Raw genomic sequence first — 12,457 nt, 5'->3', positions numbered from 1 at the left:
TCTTGCATTTTAATACCAAAATGCTTTATATTGCCTGTTTCCTAGGGTTGTATAGATGGTTTTGGCTAGGCTTCTGCTGACTTTGTTTTAGACATTTTAACCTCTCATTAGCTTTTAACTACCAAGCCAGGAAAACAAAAAAGCAGTCATTACTTATTCAGAGTTTGGCCAGAAGTAACAAGACGCATCATTTAAGGAGCAGTTTCCAGCTCTTTAATAGTGTTGCAAGAAAGGATAACAATGGGTTAAACCTTCCAAAAAAGTCTTCCCCATACATGTAAGAGCTAAGCAACAAGCAGACTTTAAAGACTTTAAGTACGGGCTGTAGTTTAACTATAAACAGCTGCTGTAAGATAACAGCCTTTCCATTGGTAAAGTGAGTCCATTTTTCCCCCCTACAATGAAACCGTTCTGAAAGAAGCATTCTGCGAGGGGCTGGTTCTCTGTCTGGCAATAATCAGAATTAAGAGGTGGGGGGTAGGGAGTGAATAGTTGGATCTCTCAGTTCAAGCTGACATTTTTATATAGCAATTCTATTTCTGCTACCGAAAGCCATAACATACAAATGCATCTTATCCAGACTATTAAGAAAAAGAGAACAATTTTGCTTTCCATTGCTTTTGCTGCCACTGTTCTGCATCAACGTTTATTTTAATAATGAGGAACGAGTGATATTAACGAAGCTCCATCTATCTTTCCGAGTCTGGGAACATCACGTGTGATTTAAATTCAAGCAATATTTGGTGTTAAAAATACATCTGCAGAGGCCCTGGTTGCAAGTTGAAGGTACACGATTAAATATTTAGCCTTCCTTTTTTGTTTTGCCATGTTTTGAAAACACTGTAAAATTTTACATGAAATGCCATTTTGAAGAGCAACCCAAAAGCCAGTTGGATGCAATTCAAGTCAGTTGCAGGAAGATTATGAAAATCAAACATCTAATTTGGACAATTTTTGGTAGATTTGTGTTTTGTTAAATGGCTTAAAATTTAAATTGCTTTCAGAAGTGGAAAGGAAGTAGGGTTTTTTAAGTAATTCATGCTTGTATAAAAAAAAAAAGAGACAAATGTGGAAAATCAGGCTGTTAATATTAGAAGTTAGAGTGTGACTCACATTGTGCGTAATTTCCAGTACAGTACATGAAGCAAAAAAAGAGACAAAAAAACAGATGTGCAAACTTCCTACTGGTTAAATCCCAGCTATTTAATCAACAGGAGGACTGGCTTTTTGTTTCCTGGTTTATTTTCCAGCTAAGAAACATCTCAGCATAAAGATGTGAGGCGCACAGAAAAGTGCATAACCATCTGTTGGAGATATTGGTATCCAGTGAATATTAAATGTAGCAACCTTCTGTAAAGTTTAGTCTTGGCGGGGTTGCAGGGGTGGGGGAGTTAAGGGCAAAGAATGGCATAGGCATTTCTTTACAGTTCAGCCACATGTTGGCCTTGCTGTCTCTCTGACATCATAATATTTTATGTCAGACCTATAAAGAGTCCCCGGAGGGTATAAAGATCTACATCTGAGGAAGCGGTATAGTCTTCAACATAAAAGCCAATTATCAGTAAGATAATGCAATCTGAGACTGCACTGATTGTCCAACAACCAACACCATGTGGGAGAAACTCTGTTGTCATTGTGTTGTGGGGTGAATGAAGACGATGGCAAACTTCCAGTGGCATCAAAGGGTAAGAAAGGTCTTGGCAGCACAACTGCAACTGAGGCAAGCCGACAAGGGGATATAGGGCTACAGGGATGCTGCAAATGCACAGTGCCTATTTTCAGCTCATCCAGTCACGTTAATCTATCTGAAACATTTGGAAATTGGAGGGCAGAGCTGTTGGCTTGTCTTTAGAGCCAGAATGTGAAGATCCTCAAAGAGAGCCTTTCCACACATTTCAGAGCTGCTTTTGCAGACACTCCCTCAGGTGACACAACCCCATACAAATGATGAAGTGTTGCTTTCGTTTGCATAATACTAATCTGAGGGACAGATCATTAAATCAAGGGTTCCATATTCCTTTTGTTTCCTCCCTGACCTAGAGGAACAGGGATAGGGAGTCATAGATCATAGATAGAGGGTATAGCAAGAGTACACCTTCCATGGTTTGTCCAACCCACCTCAGTGGGATATCGTGGGCAAGAACTGTGGAGAGCAGATATGGAAGGGACAGAAGGGCCACCCAAAGTATACCAGCCCCTTCCTGACCCTCAACCTTGTGGGTTAGCCATTGTCTATGGATTTGTTTTAGTGCCCATATATACGAGACGTATGCTCTACTCTATCACATATTCCCTGATATTATGTAAATACAAGCACTATGGGATAAATGAGTATGGACAGCAGCACTTTGCATGCGTCCCTGAGACGACTTGTTTTCCTACTGTATGAAAATAAATGCAGTTGAAAATTGTTCTAATATCACTGTTTCCCAACTTCAATTTTTTTCCTGTCTTCAGGTGATTTATAATTGCAGTATGATGCAGAAATGGATTAAAATGTGAAGCGGAGGAAAAATGAAGTTATGGTATAATTTTTAAATGGAGTGAAAATAGTAATTTGAGTCTTGAATCAATTCATACACAGTGTATGATATCAGTGCAATAGCTGAAAGGAAATAATGAGCAACATGAAGAGTTTTGAAATACCATGAGTTTATGAAAAGAAGGTTTTCACTTGTTTATGTAGTTATCAGAGAATGAGGAGGAATTGTGTACACTCGTTGACAAATTGCAATTATTTCAGTAGCTTTATGGGCTACAAATCTGCTGATAGACAAAAGTACCAATTCTTATTTAGCTATGTTGCATGTCAGTTTGTGCTTTTAGAGTTATACCTCAAGAATACAGCCAATCTTTAGAGGTTAGTTGAAAAAAACAAAAGGTTTTTTTAAAAACCCTGATTTACACCCTGGCGATGTAAGTGAGAAAAACTTTCCTGTTGACTTAAGCCCTGTTTTGAATCACTGTTAGTGATCTACATCACAGCTCTGCAATCATTAATCATTTAATCATCACACCACAAAGATGCCTTTCATGGAAAATTTTCACACACAGATGCTATATCATTCATTTTTACAGTGAAAAGGCTGCATGTTGTTTGACTTTACTAAGGAATATGTTAGTCATCCATGCCCTTTGAAGTTTTAGCCTAATTTACAAAGAAAACACATATGAATGGTGGTGTTATCAGAACGAGTACCACGGCACTGCACCAGATTACACCAGCAAAACCCACAGCCTAGACATTTTAGGCTGTTGTTCAAAGGTTTTTGCATTGTGAACTGTCTGTTGCATAATTTGTACCATAAGTAATAGACCATCAAATATGACAGTTACTCAGCTGACCATGTTCTATTTTTGTTTTGCTTGACCATGATTATAGAGCCTGCATCTCAGATCCTGAAAAGCCTGAATTTCACAGCAGAACTCATTGAAAACTGCTGGGTTTTATTATGCAGTAGCTCAACATGTTCCTCACTACTACTCTTTAAAAGAGTATTATGTGAAAAACTAGCACAGCTTTTCAGCTCGTACTTGTTGTGATAAATGGCTTGATCTCTAATGGAAAACATTTATGCTAATTCAACCTTGTAAGCTCTACGCCAACTTTTTTGATTCCAGACTCTACCTGCAGTTATAGATGAGATACAAAGATGTCAGTTTAAACAGTATGTATTAATACATAAGTCTGATTAAAAAAAATGGAGAGGGAGAAATTGTATTAACAGATTATTAATATGCAAAACACCAGAGAAGTGTGCATGTATATGGGGGGAGTGATGGGAGGGATTTGGATATTGGATTTTGTAGCTATAGCTTTTTATACAATTCCACTAGAACTCTGTTTGGATAAAGACTACAGCAAAACTATTTTTACAAGTTATAAAACAAAGAGCCATATTCTCATCTGCTGTGAATCAACAGTGTTTAATCTGGCCCAGAATATTTTATTTCTTTATTTTTGTTTGTTGAAATTAGAGATCAAAGTCTTAGAATAAGAACCATTTTGTTGTGGGTCTGCCGTTTTTGTGGTGCTACAGGGGCTTGTTCAGTGAAACATGTCCAAGGCCTTATTGTCTCATTTATTACATCTCTCTGAAAACACAGTGCGATTTCTCACAGTACGTTTTTTATAGTTTAGTCCAACCTAGTATTAATTGTGCAGTAGTGCTTTGTAGAGAGACATTTCTTATGTTTGTGCTCACACTACAACGTGCTTCTTCCCAGTAACCACTCTTATGTCTTCTCATTAAGAAAGTAATATCTAGTCATAACTCCCATCCCCAATGCAATATTCTCCCTCTTTGTGTTTATATTGATCAAATATTTTGTAGATTCTTGACTTTTTTCTTTAGTCATTGTTTTGCCCAGATAATGAAATTAAATTTCTAATCTTTTTTACATGTCAATTCCTGCATCACCTTGTTATCTTACAGGGTATCTTCCTGCTCTTGGTGAATGTAGGCTGTTTGATCTCCATTTTTAACTGTATCCTTCACTGGAGACTAGCAGCACCTAGCGTTGCACGTATTGGGATGCTTATGGCTTGATAGGAGGTCCAGAGAAAGCTGGAAGCAGACAAGGTCTAGAATGAAGCATAGGGCTGAATCACTTTTCCTTCCTTAAATACCAGGGTCTCTTGGTATCCTAGGAACTTTGGAAAATCCCTCTATACATTTAAACTCATTTTAATAGCATTTTGCAATATAAACATCCAGGTATTTTGGCTGCAACTTGTACATTCAATACAGTACAGATTTCTTCCAACTACAGATTTCCTTAGGTAACGAATGCTAGAGCCAACTTAAGGCTGGGAACCCATAGGCTCCACTAGGCTGTATTAACAACAGACAAAGAAACTAAAGATGAGAAAATGAGGAGATGAGAAGCAGACGGTTATTCTTCAAGTGAACCATCTTCATCTCTTTTCGGAGATTATTCTTGAATCCCAGTTGTCATAGTGACAACAGATTTATCCAAAGACTATGGTATTTACATATAGATAAAAAACTTGAGAATGTATTTAAAGGAGCTGGGATACCAGATGCCTCAATTCAGGATAAATCTAGCTCATTCTTTGCTCCCTTTGAATAACACTCTTCTGTCTTTGAGATCATAGGCAGACATCTCTCTAAGAACTATTAGCTATAGCAAGGCAACTGTAAAATAACACTTCTGGTGCTGAGGGTAGGTGTCTGGTACACACACCTTGTTTTATATTTATATGTGTATTTGTGTCTGTGTGTAGACATAGGATGTATTAGAATGAATACTCGCCCTTCTAACTACCCTCTGCAAACAGAGCGTGCAGGTGTATGAACATACACGCTCAAGAAAAATACTGCCAGACATAAACTGTGCAGGGTACTAGACTGCAAGACCATTCAAGAGTTCAGAAAGGGTCTTTATTATCTGTTAGACAATAAAAAAAAAATAAGGCAACAGAGGTTTATTTTCAAAACCTAAAAGTATGAGGATGCCAACTATACTGTGCCTGGAAGCACATTCATCTAGGAAGTTAAGCAAAATATTCAAATGATTTCTATAAATATTCAGCTCAACAAATTGTTGCTAAATGTGTTCATAATTACTGATTTTATATCTGAAAGATATTTTCTCTTGGCAATCTCTGGAAGGGTTTTGCACCAAGTGTTTGGTTTTTTTTTTTTCTGGAGACCTATCTGCCTTGAGCATAGAAATGATGACAATTCTGGCAGTCAAAATAGATGGAAGAAGTTTTCACAACCACGAAAGCCAGACAGTTGAGTCATATCCCCAACACAGATGTTTCAAAGACTGACTAAAGATTCTGAGGAAGACCTACAGCACTCTTTGTATAAAAATGAGTCCAGAAAGAATAGATTTGGGGATATATCCAGAGCTTACGAAGTAAAACTCATCTTGAGCAATGCAATTTTCACAGCCCTCCGGGTGGTAGGAATCCAGCAAGCTCTTAGGCAAACTGTGTTCCTAGGAGTCCTAAAAGCTACATCTACTGAGGTTTTACATGCATTGGTTTTCTTTCTTTGTGTTTTAATTCAAGCCATTTAAGTTAAATGTTGTGGTTGTTTCTGTATAGCAGATCATATGTTGTCCTTAATGGTGTATGTAATATCCAATATTATGTTTGAGAGAAATAAGGTGGTTCATACAACAGTTAGCAAGAAACCCACTCACGCTTCCCAACTGTCCCCCATTTTGAAGGATGTTCATTTTATTCTGTTAACAAATTTGGGGTGTTCTCATGTTTATTGTTTAAAAGGATCTATGCTGAAACAAGAAAAATAAAGCTCTCATTGCCTACAGAGTTATTTACATTGACATTAAGAATCCTGCATATTTCCATAGTTTCTGTTAAGAATTTGTGGAGCTCTCATTTTGGACATGTGTACATCTCTAATACCTTATTTAAAAACCAAAAAAAAAAAAAAATTGAGATAATACCTCCAGATTGTTTCTCCTAAGTACTTTAATTATAATTTGTGGTATGCCTTAGCAAGTATGTTCAGATAAGCCTCTGTGTGTTTGTGTATATCCTTATTCTTCTAATTACACCATATAAAACATACAGATAAGAGTGATTTATACCTCAATACCAAGCAAAATAAAACAAATGCACCTGACCATTTAAAAAATCAATGCTTCCCCCTCCTCTCTCTAAACAATGAAAAGAAGCCATGCCTTTTCTCCTAGCTGGGAAGCTCACTGGAATAGAAAACTGTTACTTAATAGCGGCATATCATTTCTGAGTTTTCCTGTGTGGCCTTAAACATGAAAACACAGGGAAATCATCACTGACCTTCATCTCAGAACTGTGGTAGTTCAAATTGGTTGTGTGGTCCCAAAAAGAGGGATCTGAAGGATTTGGGAGCTGGTTTGCCAAGTCCCAATGAATGTACTGGCTATCACTGAAAATGATGAGTAGTTCCTGTAGTTTAATGGAAAGGGTGTGTGTGTGGGTAGGAAGGGAGGAGAGGTCAATTAAAGCTACAGTATAATATGGTAAAGTACACTGGACTCTAGGGTCTAGCAATTGTTTTAAAATGCATTAATACTGTCTATTTTGCATGCTGGCATTTGGTCAAAATATTAATACTTGTAACATTTGTTGATATGGTGTATGGAGTCTACCATTCTCTGATTAAAAGCTGCAAATTTGTATGAATTTACTTCCTCCTTGTCCGCAGATCGCTCTACAATTCTTTTGGCTGTAGGGTGGGTTTGCATGTGGGCATCTGCAACAAGTGACCTTTCCTCTGAATAAATTAGACTTTTTCTGGGCCAAGTCAGGCAGATTTCCTCAACCTCAGAAGGCTTTGGAGATTTTATGCTGGATTGGGCCCAGCTTTCTGATATTTTGGATGCAATTTAATGTCTAACAGTTCAAAGTTAGGATTAACCATAATAAAATGGGTGGGCTGTTATTTACTCAAGAATTGTTTTGCCTGTTAGATACCATGCGACTGCAGGATATTATTATTACTACTACTGCTGCTACTATTGTTGTTGCTATTATATACTAATATTAATAAAACAGCAATAATAATAGTAATGATAATCGTCATATAATTAATTAATGCTAATGATAGACACAAGAGAGACTGTGAGCAAATGTTCCTTTTTTTTCCATGACACAACCATCTTTTGTGTTTGTCGAGGTTTTCACAGAATTTACAACAAGACTTAAATTATTGCCAGCTGAAATAACAGAAGTTATTTTGCTGTGCTGGATGAGACAGAAAGGAAAGGAAATAGAGGAGACAAAAAAAAAACATTCAGAAGATTTTGATCAAGCCAGTAAATTTTTAAAATATTTCACTCGCTCAGTGTCTCAGAGCTTAATGTTTTTTTAAAAAAAGTGTCATTGGCTGTCATGTGGAAAAGTATTTAAGGCATATTAGAAGTGATTGTATTTTTTATTTTATTTCATACAGTAAAACTATATATGTATGTAGACTTTGCCAGTCTAGTTTTTCTGCTACAGTATAGCAGAAAATAGCACTATTTTTGCAGTAATGCAAAATTCTACCTACCTGCCTATCTATGTGAGTATACATGTGTGTGTGTGTGTGTATATGTTTTCCTGTCACTAAGTTTTATATCATCTACCATCAATAGTGTATTTTTGTTCTTTGGAGAACTGAATGATGTTGACCCTGCAGCCCTTTATATATGAGGAAAGCGGGAAATGGTTCAAACAGTGTGGAATCTGTGTATTGTGCCACGTTTTGTTATACAATCTTTGAATTGGATCCCGAAAAGTTCTGCTAAACAAGTGGAATCTGAAGGTTTGACCCTTTACATGAGAAGAGCAAAATCAGCAGATTCATGAGCCACATCCTTTCAGCTGATGTAAAACCGTATGGCTCTGACTGTACACTGATTTACGCAAATGGAGAAGCCAGCCCTGATGCCTTCTTGAGAATGAAGTGTCTTTATAAATGAGAAGCTGTCAGGAAGTCACTGTCAGTTTCTAGCAGTGAATCACAGACCATGAATTATTTTATCTGGTTTCTTCCTGAAGCTAGTCAGTAGTTACCTGCGTACTATCTGAACATCACAGGAGAAATGGTAGCAATATGCAAAAGGAGACTGGAAACAGGAGCCTGGACAATTTACAGCAGCAAACAAAGTTGCTAGTAAAACTGTTAACATTGCATCTGATAATTAAGGAAGGCTTTTTTTTTTTTAATTATTAAAAAAGGCACGTTGCTTCCTTTTTTAGTACAATTAAACAATCCTTTCCACAAGTGAAAGATCTATGTCCAAAGAAGCCAACTCTAACCTTGCTTATCTTGGTTTAATATTTGATTAAGTCTGTATTGATGCCCATAATAAAGTTTGTTAATCCCATTGGAGTAGTATTAGACGCACATTGGCTTAAATAGTGGTCCGCATTATGTAGTTGTATTTAGAAAAGACCATAGGTACTATAAAGCAAGCATACCGGGACAATGAATAGTTCCTGACATGGTTAAATGGCCAACTGATGTGAAGCCAGTTCTGGCCATTTGGGGGATAATACCCAAAGGAAATCAAAGTCCTGCTGAAGCACTTCAGTGATCCCTGATACACAGAACAACTTCTTGGAGCCCTTTTCCGACTGCTATAAAATAACATCGAATATTTTAGCTTATAGTAGGGCTCAGGGAACATGAGCCTATTTTACCTGCATGGGTTTTGGGGAAACGCACCGCACAGCCAGACTAGAGGATCACAATTGTTGTTTGTATCCCTTACTGATCTCTATACCAGAAAGAAAACCGAGGACTTTGGTAGTCAATATTATCTTTTCACGGCTGTATCCCACCAAGGTAAATCATATTCTTGTTTATGGACTCTGAAGCATTTAATGTGTCTCTCCAAATGAAGCTGAATACAGTACTGGAAATCTACTCTTTGAATTAGTTATCAGTGACCATTTGGAGAGAAATGACCATATATTTTATACAACTGTCTGGTGGTAGACAAAGGCCAGGCATAATATATATTAGGGATGAAATATTATAATGCATAAGTCACTGAAAATAAACTGTCAACCAGAGTTACATTTCTCGGTATTCAGGGCCCAACGAAACTCACAATCAGAAAAGAAAATCTGAGAACTGCTGAACAATTGAAAATTGTAAATAGTCTATATTTGGCTGTTTTCATACTTAATAAGCAACCACAAAGGCATATGTGGCACAAAAGCAAAATTGTTTTTGAAAAAGGCATATACTTGCTCATTAATAATCCTCTGGGACTGTTAGTAAATCAGTGGTGGTTAGCAAATTAGTGGTTCCTCTTAATTTGGCTGACTTTTCCAAGTTGTATGGGTAAATTCTCTTGTCAGAATTTACCCTTCAGTTCAGAGGCAAATATTCATTTCCTTTTCTAAGCTGTTGTTAAATAGCAGCTGTATTTTGGAGATTCCAAGGCACAGTTTAAAGACCTTATATTATTAATATTTATATTATAAAAGATTGGATGAGTCAATCTCATTTGAATCTAGATCGGAAATTGTCCAGGTGTGTTTGAATCTGTTTCCATGCAAGCCTCTCTTTAGGAGATGAAATGATTTCTGTTTTCTCTTGAGGGGGTGGGGGATGTATCCTGCTCTTCACTTGTACCCCAGACAATGGCAGGTTCAGTGTTGATTTCCTTGGAGTAGGGCGGAGGAGAGAGAAACATTGTGGGGAGGAGATGGGACAGGAGACAAATACATGCAATTGATTGTATGAAGACAAATTGACTGCAATCAATAGAATTAAAGATGAATGAATGAACAAACAAACAAAAAAAACCCTCTCATGCCCAAGGCATAAAAGCCCATGTGCAGCCACTAAAATTTGCCAGTAGAACTGCTCTTAATATTTGCTAGTTCCAGGCAGATCTATTCCCCAAAAATAAGTTTTTGCTGATTTCACAAAATACCCGTGCTTTGTGGTTTTAGCTCCAGTTTTCTGCCTCTTTCCATGACAGCGAAGGTCAGTGTTTGCAGGTGGAGCTGATAACGTTGTTTAGGGCTTCTAAGCTGCTTAATCCTGGCTTCCAGTGAAAATACGTCTATAATGAACAAATAGATTTCTTCAGGGTAAGGTTTGCCTGCCCTTCTGCGATAGTGATCTGCCACTCGAAGTTCTGCTTTTCTTATTTAGATGTCTGGTAACAAAATGAGTCATCTCTTACCTTGAAACCCAGTCGAGGACTGATGTTTTCTGCAGCTGAAATAAACAGAATTGTTGCTTGAGTGAAAGTTGTAGGATCAGGGGAATTTTGTACTGAAGATCCGTTTTTTCACAGGACCTTACATTCACAGGCAGTTATGTACCTACCTGCAGTCCCAGTTGTGTGCACAATCATGGTAAACAGATGAGCCAATCTAAAGTACACTTGTGCTTTACTCATCCTTTGCTTTCTGTGCCTTTGAAAATCAATCCTCTGGGGGCCATTTTCAAAGCCTATGGAAATCCATGAAAAAATTTCGTTTGTATTATTGGGCTTTGGAGGAGACCCAAAATCTTCCCGTAGGATATCAGTTTGAAATTATGTTGAATTAAACAACAAAGTTTGATTTAGACATCAACTGGTTTTCAAGTGCTTGTCAGCTATAATTACCAAATGGTAGTCATTATGTGTGAGCGCTCAGAGAAAAAATGTTCCTGATTGAAAGAAAGCAGATCTTCGCTATTTTTAGTGTTGGGGTATGTGGGTTTCTTTTTTTCCTGCCTGCTCTTCAGGTTCCAACACCAATGCAAACTAGTCTGCTGGTTAGCAAACTACAGTGTAGCAAGGACAGAAGCGATCAAGACCATGGTCAACAACATCTTTATGAGAGAAATATACAGCACAACCTCATTGCAACAAATCCTGATTATAACAAATCCTGCCTTTAACAATCCTAACAGCAGGAACCAATTTTCCCCCCCACCATTATTATAATGCAGCAAATTGACTAACCCTATTACAGCGAATACACTCTTTTAATGAACTTTCCTCCTGACCCCATGGGGGTTCATTATAATGAGGTTGTACTGTATCTGGAACAAATACATTTGTGGTGGATCTGTTGTGAACTCATTGTAGAAAGAAGGGCATGTACGCTAGTAAATTTTCTCATGATTTTGTGTGGGATCCTTGGGAACTATCCCAAATGTTCTAAATATTTGCCGGTGTCACAAACACTGATCTGTGACTGGAATATATCTGAAATGGATCTGGAAAATGTCTAGTGAATCAAATCTGTATGTATATTTAAAAATCAAAGCAGTCTGTAAATATAGCAATTCGGTAACATCTGTGAGCAACTTCCTACTATTCTTAGTTATCCTGGATAGTTCCTTATTCTGTGAGTAGTCTCATTGAAATCCAGTTGAACAGATTTAGATTCTGAAATGCACAGAAGTGTAGGACTGTTTGGTATATGAACGGACATATTTTGTATCAGGAAATGCAAAAGTGCAGCGGCGCCTGACCTTCTGGCCCCTCAGGTTTGATGCGTGGTACAGGATTGGCATGTGGAGTTGGTCTGTGTGAGAGATCGAGTGCACTGGCCGATCCCATGCACTGGCCATGTGCTGGTGTGATCTAGCACACAGGGCCATGTTATCTAGCCTACGGCTTCCCATAGATTCAGGAAATTTGGCAGCAAGGGAGTGGCAATTCACACTGCCAATATTCCACTGCAGCCAAATGTCTGGACCCTTGATGAGCCCTATGGGCTGGATAACACAGCTCTGTTATCCCACAGTCCAGGGATATCCCACAGGCCACAGCACCAAGCGCTGCTGCAGTAGTGTATAGTCAAGTTATAGACACCTGATGAATGGATGTGTACTTAATCCTTAGAGCTAAGTACAGGCTTTCAAAAGCCCCAATGTGAAATTACTCAAACCCACCCAGGTTCCTGTAAATAGCATAGGTTAGATCAGGATTGAGCATAACACAAGTTCACCTTTGGAGGGGAAGGCATGCT

The 12,457-nt window shown here is 37.9% G+C and overlaps 1 long non-coding RNA gene across 1 annotated transcript in view; it reads left to right on the top strand.

The window, feature by feature from the left end:
* Nucleotides 1-590: 590 nt before the first annotated feature.
* Nucleotides 591-12,457, top strand: part of LOC149857119 (uncharacterized) — a 155,784-nt gene continuing 143,917 nt past the window's right edge. Inside the window, exon 1 of the long non-coding RNA XR_016444294.1 lies at nt 591-786. This is a non-coding gene — a long non-coding RNA (uncharacterized LOC149857119). The remainder of the gene's footprint in view (nt 787-12,457) is intronic.

Source organism: Crocodylus siamensis, chromosome 9 (genome assembly GCF_052110815.1).
Source record: "Crocodylus siamensis isolate JL-2025a chromosome 9, ASM5211081v1, whole genome shotgun sequence".
Classification (NCBI taxonomy): domain Eukaryota; kingdom Metazoa; phylum Chordata; order Crocodylia; family Crocodylidae; genus Crocodylus; species Crocodylus siamensis.
Note: the sequence above shows the minus strand (reverse complement) of the source record. Positions and strands in the feature narration are given on the sequence as shown.